Raw genomic sequence first — 9,858 nt, 5'->3', positions numbered from 1 at the left:
ATTAACTATGATTTTTTTGCCTCAATAAACTCCTAATTACTGCTTATTAATAGTTAGTAAGATAGTTAAGTTTAGGTACTGGGTAGGAATTGGGATTAATGATGTAGAATAAGGTCATGCAGAATAAGGCATTAATATGTGCTTTATAAGTACTATACACAGCCAATATCCTAGTAATATGCATGCTAATAAGCACCTAACTAATAGTGAGAATTGGACCCTAAACTTTTACCAACGTTTTTTAACAATTTTAATACACATTTATAACACTTTCGCGGGTGTGTTTCTAAAACAACGGCTGAAGGAGTGATGGCATATTTGACATCTTTCTCTCTTTTGACCAACGTAATTAATCTCTGTATATTTTTTCCTTTTTTGGGAAACGCTATCATGATTTTTATCTTTTGCTACTGGAGCAATGTGGAATACAAAAATATTGCCGTCGTCTTCCTTTCATCACTATAGACGTTAACCCAACTATGATGACTTCCACTTTTGAGAACCCCAGAAAGGGTCCATTACATTTAAAACAATCTTCTCCATGTTTTCAACACTCTGATATGAGCTCAGTGAAATGTTTTATTGTTTTTTAATAATCTGTTCAATAATTGGTTAAAGCCGTGCTTGTGGAAGCGGCAAGATTTTCGATGCACAAGCACCGCTTTCGCACCGCCACCATGCCGCCAGTGAAACCAGCTGTGTTTTGCTGATTTACGCATGTGTAACAGGTAGTGCTATGTAGTGCACCGTAGCTACTCCTCCTCTGTGTGTATAATCTGTATATCAGAATACACACTACGGACCAGAACTCTAGATTCGCTACAGAGGGCAAAATGAGTTAAAACACATTAACACAAAAAAAACAGACAGACCAGGAAAATGACTTGTACTAAATTGTTTCCTTTTACTTTGCAGCAAAATTGAAGATTATTGTAGAATAAAATGAAATAACAATCACCAATACAATTGTATAAACAATGAAATTGTCTTTCTCTTTCCCTTTAAGAAATGTATGGTTTGAGCTCCTTGGTAGTTACTTGATCTAATTATATATATATATTTACTTTGGTATTTAAATCGTGTTTTTTTTCAATTTGATATAGACTTAGATTAAATTTTACTGTTTGTGTAATTTTTCGTGTTCTAAATTATTATCGTTTTTGGTTTTGGAGCTTTGTTTCTTATTAGTTGGGTTGAATTATAACCTTTACCCAAAACAAAGGAAATACAATTCAAACAACAGATTACTTCAAGAAAAAAAATAACAACTTAACTGAAAATAATACAATACTTGACAGTAATTCAGTAGATAAACAGTTCTCAGTCGATGGAACAATTGTGCGTTTGTGTGCAAAACTGTCTGTAGTGCAGCAATTGTCTCTTTACAATACTCAGTGTTGAGGTAATTGCTGAGAAATACCACTTAGGATGAATTCCACTTGTGACGTCAGATAAGGCACTAATCACTCAACGAATCACAGGATTTCTTGTCTCTTTTTAGGACTCTTCAGCTGGGTGGCTCGCCATCTCAGGATCACAGCTTATCTCGGAATCTCAAAAAAACCTGACCTGTTTATACAAACAGCGCCATAAACATCGTAGACAATTAGTATGACTTTTAAACTCAATATATATTTCATATATTAACTAAACTAAGTGGAAAATACTATTTGAGCACTTTTGTTACTCAAAGCATAACAAATCATTCTCATAAATGATATTACTCTGCTTATTTAACATTTGTAAGGTCTTCAGCAATACAATACATTCAGTTACATCACATTACACATACCATCTGAACACTAAATGCATATAAACCCATATAAAACACTTCAGAACGTGAATGAACTCATTAACACTTCATTTCAGATAATTTGATATTATATTATCATGAAACTCACCAAATCCGGGGGATTTCAATACACAATTAATCAGTCACATCGGATTCTACAGGGCTCGCAATCAGCTATCATCCACTCCAAAATCAATCAATCATCACACTAAAATGGCCCAAATAAGATTAATATAAGGGTTACAACAACATACAACTTATTATTTATGCATATTAAGCAAGGATGATCGTTATATTTGCCTTTTGATCCAGTTTGAATTCACTCGCGATCTGTGAAACTCGTGCTCTCTCTGCAATTATGCGTCTCATTACAGTGACGTCATACACAGCGCCCGTCTTATGACAAACGTCACGCTTTAATTATTATAGTTAAATTAATTATTTTAATGTTCAAGATACAGTAGAACGACTTTGGCAACACATTTTGTTACTTGTTTAAACATTTTGAGTGAGAATATAATTATTATAAATTATATTTATTTTTCTGATCAGCTCAATTTTGACCTGGGTTACACCCTCCCCCCTTAAGTCTATGCAAGTCCCTTTGCATGGCTGTAACCTAAGGTATTAGGGTTTAGAGTGTCTAATTGATCTAGGTTGTTCTGCAAGTGACTCGACAAAGGCAGTGTTCAAACCCTGAAGCAAGGATTGAATTATGGATATCATTGGGTTTCCCAACTCTGGGTAAGTCAATCTTTTTGACTTATGCTTCACTCTTTTAGACTTTCTTAGATGACATTCATCCTCACTTTCATCTTGATCTGTTTCTTCCTCAGGTTCATCAGATTCAGCTGACTCCAGCCTGCTTTTCTTCAACGGAACATCAGGTACGGTTTCCTCAATTTGCACTGAAGGCGTTTCATTGTCTTTTCCCTTTTTCTTTCCACCAGGTACATCCACTGTCTGCTCTTCTACTTGAGGTGAGTTGTTTCTTTCTTTCAGGGTTTCCCTTACCGGTTCTGCATGACCAGATGAAGATTCCGCTTCAGGTAAGTACTGTGTATCAGTTGAGTTTTCAGTACCAAGTAAGTATTCTGCTTCAGGCGAAATCATCTCTGAATCATCATTTGGGACTGATGGTATGTCAGATGAGATTTTGTTTGCTGGATTAGAGTTAAGAAGAACCTCTACAGGCTTCCTTATGACACGGTATTCCCGGATGAACCTTTCTGAGGTAATAGCTGGCACTTCAGAGATCTGGTGTACATAGTCATCCTCATCCGAACTTTGATAGTTCTCAGGACATTCCTCAGCTTCCTCATCTCTGCTTTGTCTGGTTGCCCGTTTTTTCAGAGGTTTTGCCACATCAACTTCATCCTCAGCAAGTGAAGACAAAAACCCACAAGGTAGTAATAAATCTCTATGCAGTGTTCGTAAGGGACCTTCTTGTCTCTCAGGTTTCACTGTGTAGACAGGTAGTTCGCCAGCACGTCCCACTACAACGTGTACCACAGGATTCCACCTGTCGGCCAGTTTATGTTTCCCACGTATCCTAACGTTTCTGACCAGCACACGGTCACCTTCCTCAAGAGACGACTCTGTCACTCTGCGGTCGAAACGGACTTTGTTCCTTTCTGCAGTTTTGGCTGCATTCTTCTGAGCTAGCTTGTAGCTTTCCTGAAGGTGAGTTTTCAAAGTCTGCACATACTGTGAATGAAACTTGGGACTTTCACGATTCACTGAGGTGTTATAAACCAAGTCTACTGGCAATCTTGGTTGTCGCCCGAACATAAGTTCGTACGGCGTGAATCCTGTAGTCTCGTGCTTTGTACAATTGTAGGCATGTACAAGTGGTTTCACAAAGTCTCTCCATCTGGTTTTCTCTTGAGTTTTCAAGGTACCGAGCATTCCTAGCAGCGTGCGGTTGAAACGCTCGACCGGGTTCCCTCTAGGATGGTACGGTGTAGTTCTAACCTTTTTGATGCCAGCGATTTCACAGAGTTCTTTTATTGTCCTGGACTCAAAATCAGGTCCTTGGTCACTGTGGAGCTTTTCAGGCACACCATAATGAACAATAAAATTCTCCCACAGACTCTTAGCGACTGTTCTGGCTTTTTGGTTTGGAGTGGGAACTGCGACCGCATACTTGGTGAAGAAGTCTGTTATCACCAAGATATCTTTGGTGTTGCTACGGTCGGGTTCCAATGACAAAAAGTCCATGCACACCAACTCTAGTGGCCGGGTGACTTGGATGTTCACTAGAGGTGCTGCTCTCTCTGGCAAAGTCTTTCTACACACACAGCGGCTGCAGGTTTTGACTTTGTTTTCAACATCAGTAGCCATCCTAGGCCAATAGAATCGGGACCGGATGAGATCAAGAGTCCGTTCTATTCCCATGTGACCCATGTCGTCATGCAGACTCTCCATGGTCATGGCTCTTAAGTCAGGTGGAAGGACAAGTTGGTAAGTTGTGCAGTCTCCAACAGTTCTTTTGCGATAGAGAACACCATCCCTTATCTCAAGTTTTCTCCATTCTCTTAACAGGAAAGGAAGTTCTGGAAGCTCACGTCTCAATGTAGGTAATATAGCGTCTCCTGATTCTAATTGAAGAATCACTTCTCGCAAAGCTGGGTCATTTCTCTGTTTTTCTTTTAACTCCTGTTCTGACATACAGGGAACAACTGAAGATCCTTCCATCTGCTCATAATCTTCTGGAATTGCTTCCGGGCACATAGAGAGTGACTCAACAAGAGTGATGCAACTGTTGTCACCAGCTTGACATAACAAATGTTTGTCACAGATGGCTTGTATTACGTCAGTGGGAACAAGGCTGGAATTGGCTGCTTCAGGTGAGTGATACAAGGTAAACTGACGTATTCGATCTTGTTCTTTCTGAGATGTTAAATCATTCACCAGATCACCATGAGGCCGTCTTGAGAGTGCATCTGCGTCAAGATTGCTCTTCCCAGGACGATACTGGAGGGTAAAGGAGAAAGTGGACAAGGCAGACAACCACCTATAGCTAGTTGCATCCAACTTCGCTGAAGTTAAAACATAAGTGAGGGGGTTGCTGTCTGTGATCACCTTGAAACTACTCCCATACAGATAGTCGCAAAACTTCTCGGTAACTGCCCATTTCAGAGCTAGGAATTCCAGCTTGTGGGCAGGATACCGGGCCTCGCTCTTTGACAATCCTCGACTGGCATATGCAATTACTCGTAGCACGCCCTCTTGCTCTTGATAGAGCGCTGCACCTAGTCCGGTAGTGCTCGCATCTGTATGTAGCACATACGGCAACCCAGGGTCGGCAAATCCTAACACTGGTGCTTCGGTGAGTTTTGCAATGAGTGTTTCGAATGCTTGCTGACAGTCAGTTTTCCATCGCCCTCCAAAAGGTACTTTGGGATCAAGGTAGGTTTTCTCCTTACCTTTCCACTTGCAACTCTTCTGAAGAGGAGGATATCCTATGGTTAGTTCATTCAATGGTTTCACTATCTTCGCATAGTCCTTAATAAATCGTCGGTAATAACCGGAGAAACCCAGAAAGGAACGCAACTCTTTCAGGTTCCTTGGACTTGGCCAGGTTTTAATGGCTTCTATCTTTTGGGGATCCGTCTCCACACCATTTTCTGAGACGATGTGACCGAGATATTTCACTGACGTCTGGAAAAACTTGCATTTCTCCAATGAAAGCTTTAAACCATAGTCTTTCAAGCGTCCCAAAACATGAAGAAGACGTCTCTCATGCTCTTCTAAAGTATCTGAGAAGACAATTAAATCGTCCAAGAACACCAAGACTTCTGAAAGGTTGATGTCACCCATGCACTTCTCCATCAGCCTTTGGAATGTGCTGGGAGCGTTAGTGATGCCCTGAGGCATCCTATTAAACTCCCAAAAGCCCAATGGGCATACGAAGGCAGTCTTGGGTTTGTCTTTCTCTTCTACTTCGATCTGGTAATACCCAGATTTGAGATCGAGCACTGAGAACCACTTTGAACCTCGAAGTGCTGAAAAGGTTTCCTCCAAGTTGGGTAAGGCATATGCATCCTTGATGGTCTGAATGTTCAACTTGCGGTAATCAATGCAAAGTCTTATATCGCCATTCTTCTTCCTTACTACCACGATAGGAGAAGAGAAAGGGGATTCTGACTCACGAATGATACCTGCTTCAAGCAATTCTTCTAGGTGTCGACGGACAGCTTCAAGATCGTTAGGATGAATTGGTCTTGCTTTATGCTTGAAAGGAGTTTCGTTGTGTAACTTGATATTGTGCTTCACTTTATCTGTTTGGCCAACATCCATGTCATGTGACGCAAAGACTTCGGGCATGGTGCGCAGTTTCTGAGTGATTCTCTTTCTCCACTCCTCTGGCAGACAGGAATCACCGAAGTCAAAGCAGAGTTCTTTGTCAGACTTTTCAGGGACACTTGACACTGAACAATCAGATTGAACGTTGTGTGACATTACTTTTTGCAAAGCATGTATGTCTGCAATCACGCTCTTGCCAGGGATGATAATGTCATGTTCTGTTTCGTTCTTTAACACCACTGGAACCTTGCGTGATGGATGCTGAGGTAAGTTTAGCAAGCAGCTGGCAACTAGCAGTCCTCCAGGAAAGGGTGAACATGAAGGAGGCTCCATCACAGCCCATTTTTCTGCTACTTGTCCTCTAACACTCACCACTCCTTCCAGAACGATATTGTGACCTGCAGGAACAACAGTAGGAGTAACATCAGGGAGCCTAACAATTCCTATGCTACTGTTTACTTTCTGCTGGCGTCTGTGTTCAATGGTCTGAATCACGGCTCTGTAGCCAAATGGAACAGCTTGACAAACTGAATCGTTGGTTTCAAGGTGCTTGTCATATGCAAGATCCAAAGTGTTCGTCCCTATTAACACCTTTGGCTGGGCAGTGCCACCAGTTTCTGGAATCACCAAAGCAAGAGTTGATACTTCAACGTCAGACCCAAGGAAGTCTCTGGGGAATGTGATTTTCACTTCAACATAACCGAGGTAAGGTACTGCTTGACCATTTGCTGCTTCTATTTCCAGCAGGTTATCCAAAGAAGTGATGCTTAATCCAGACAGATTTTGCTCATAAAAAGACTGGGAAATGGTTGTCACTTGAGACCCTGTGTCGAGTAGACAAGGACAAGGGTTTCCCTCAATGTTCACTTGAGCAGTGCACTTTGTGCCGATTAATCCTTTGGGCAGGCCAACTGGACGCCATTTTCCATGAGAGTTCAGATTGCTTATATTCGCTGACTTCTTGAGACTAGTTTGACAAGTGACAGCCCTCGTACGTCTCTCTACAAGGACTGGACGGCGTTTAAAGTTCCTGAGGCACTCGGACTATATTGACTATCCCATAGGGCTTGGCGCTCTTTCAATTGCTTCCTCTTATTGGTCACTAGGGTCGGGTTTGGATCATTTTCGCAGATTGAAGCAACATGCCCATCCTCACCACATTGAAAACAATAGCCTGGCCTGGGCCGGTGATGCGGCTTGTGGTCAGCTGTAGGAGAGTTCTCTCTGGGAATGTGTATGCTTGTCTGCTTCACTTTGCCTGGATTGTTCTTTGGATCTGGGTTCTTTTGGACTCTGAGCTTTGTCATCTGACTCTGGAGCTCTGTGACTTGTTGCTTTAGCTCAAGAACAGCATCGGTAGATGGCAACACACTTCTTCCAGTCGGTTTACTCTTTTGCTTGGCAAGTTGACTCTGGAGCTTGGCAACTTGTCTTTTCAATTCAGCGACCTCAGTTCCTTCTGACATTTCGTTTTGACCTAGGTCAGGAGGATTAGCAGTGACAATATGGGAGTTGGCTCTTTGCCTCTGTGCGCCTAGGTGCTGTCTCATGCGGCTTTCTTTGGAAAAGTGTTTGTTCTCCTCACTGCGCAACTGTAAGAGTAGCTCAGGGAATGGGGGTGGTCGGTTCCTTTTATGCTCAAGCTGAAGGTTTGCTATTAGTGTGTCGTCCCAACAACCCCGACAGAACTGTTTCAGAAGTTGTCGGTCAGCTTCATCAGCAGGAATACCGCCTCTTTTCATCACTTTGAGAAGGTTAGTGTGCAACCGTTGCAAGTACAAGGAAGGCTTTTCACCTGCGTTTTGCAGCGTATTCAGAAACTTTGCGAAAAGGTCATCCCCATCCTCTACGGTATCGAAAGCGGAGTCTAAGATATCGAGATAAGCAACAGGTAAGGCTTTTGGACCTAACTGCTTGACAATTTCAGATGCTGGCGGCAGTAGGCTGTCTACGATCCTCCTAGACCGATGCAAGTCAGACAGTGAAGGGTCTTGAAGAATTAACTCTACACTGTTCCGCCAGGTGTCATAATCAACTTCGCCAGTAGGACGAGGAACTTTGCCTGAGAACACTCTTAGCCTGAACGATGCACTACTAGAGGATGAAACTCCATCACTTTTCACAATGTGCTCAACGACCATTCTTTGGACTTCAGGTGGGTTCACATCCTTTGCCTCAAGTGTGGGTGAAAAGCTTTCTGTACCCACTCTGTGAACTTTATCAGAGATTCGTCTTCCTTCTGAATTTTCAGTTCGCTTGGGTGGAAAAGGAATGTCAGATGAAGAATCAGTCGTTTGTGACGACTCAAGATCGTTTGCATAAGTCAGATTGTCAGCAACGGAGGCAGCACTTGAGTGAAGCTGCTCTTTCAAGAGATCGTCAAAAGATCTGCCACTGAGCTTTGCTATTCTCTTCAGTTCAGCAAAGTAATGGTTTGTTGCATTCTCAGTTACTGCTGACATATAGACACTTGACAGAAGCCTTATGAGATAAGCGACGTTGTGCGGGCTCTTGAAAGTGTAAGGCAACAAGGGTTTAAGAGCCACTAATGCAGAACAACTGCTGTACTCTACTATGACTTCCCTATGATAAGGCGATTTGGGATCGTCTATGGAAAGGTGTCTATGGACATGACCATACTTGTTTAGAAAATCAGTCAGATCTTCATCAAGTTCTGTATTTGTGAGTCCACTAATTATCACTGAGTTTTCAATTATGATGTTTTCAAGCTCGACTACTTCCATATTGACACTATTTGCACTACTTCAAATTTTAAAGTTATTTTCCTGGTCTCTTGTGTCTTTAAAGGGTTTTTTTTTTTTTAATACTACAATGCCCTCCTGGCTGGCTCGCCACTTACTGTAACAGGTAGTGCTATGTAGTGCACCGTAGCTACTCCTCCTCTGTGTGTATAATCTGTATATCAGAATACACACTACGGACCAGAACTCTAGATTCGCTACAGAGGGCAAAATGAGTTAAAACACATTAACACAAAAAAAACAGACAGACCAGGAAAATGACTTGTACTAAATTGTTTCCTTTTACTTTGCAGCAAAATTGAAGATTATTGTAGAATAAAATGAAATAACAATCACCAATACAATTGTATAAACAATGAAATTGTCTTTCTCTTTCCCTTTAAGAAATGTATGGTTTGAGCTCCTTGGTAGTTACTTGATCTAATTATATATATATATTTACTTTGGTATTTAAATCGTGTTTTTTTTCAATTTGATATAGACTTAGATTAAATTTTACTGTTTGTGTAATTTTTCGTGTTCTAAATTATTATCGTTTTTGGTTTTGGAGCTTTGTTTCTTATTAGTTGGGTTGAATTATAACCTTTACCCAAAACAAAGGAAATACAATTCAAACAACAGATTACTTCAAGAAAAAAAATAACAACTTAACTGAAAATAATACAATACTTGACAGTAATTCAGTAGATAAACAGTTCTCAGTCGATGGAACAATTGTGCGTTTGTGTGCAAAACTGTCTGTAGTGCAGCAATTGTCTCTTTACAATACTCAGTGTTGAGGTAATTGCTGAGAAATACCACTTAGGATGAATTCCACTTGTGACGTCAGATAAGGCACTAATCACTCAACGAATCACAGGATTTCTTGTCTCTTTTTAGGACTCTTCAGCTGGGTGGCTCGCCATCTCAGGATCACAGCTTATCTCGGAATCTCAAAAAAACCTGACCTGTTTATACAAACAGCGCCATAAACATCGTAGACAATTAGTATGACTT

The sequence above is a fragment of the Leuciscus leuciscus genome (assembly GCF_965113295.1).
Source record: "Leuciscus leuciscus genome assembly, chromosome: 13".
Classification (NCBI taxonomy): Eukaryota; Metazoa; Chordata; class Actinopteri; order Cypriniformes; family Leuciscidae; genus Leuciscus; species Leuciscus leuciscus.
Note: the sequence above shows the minus strand (reverse complement) of the source record.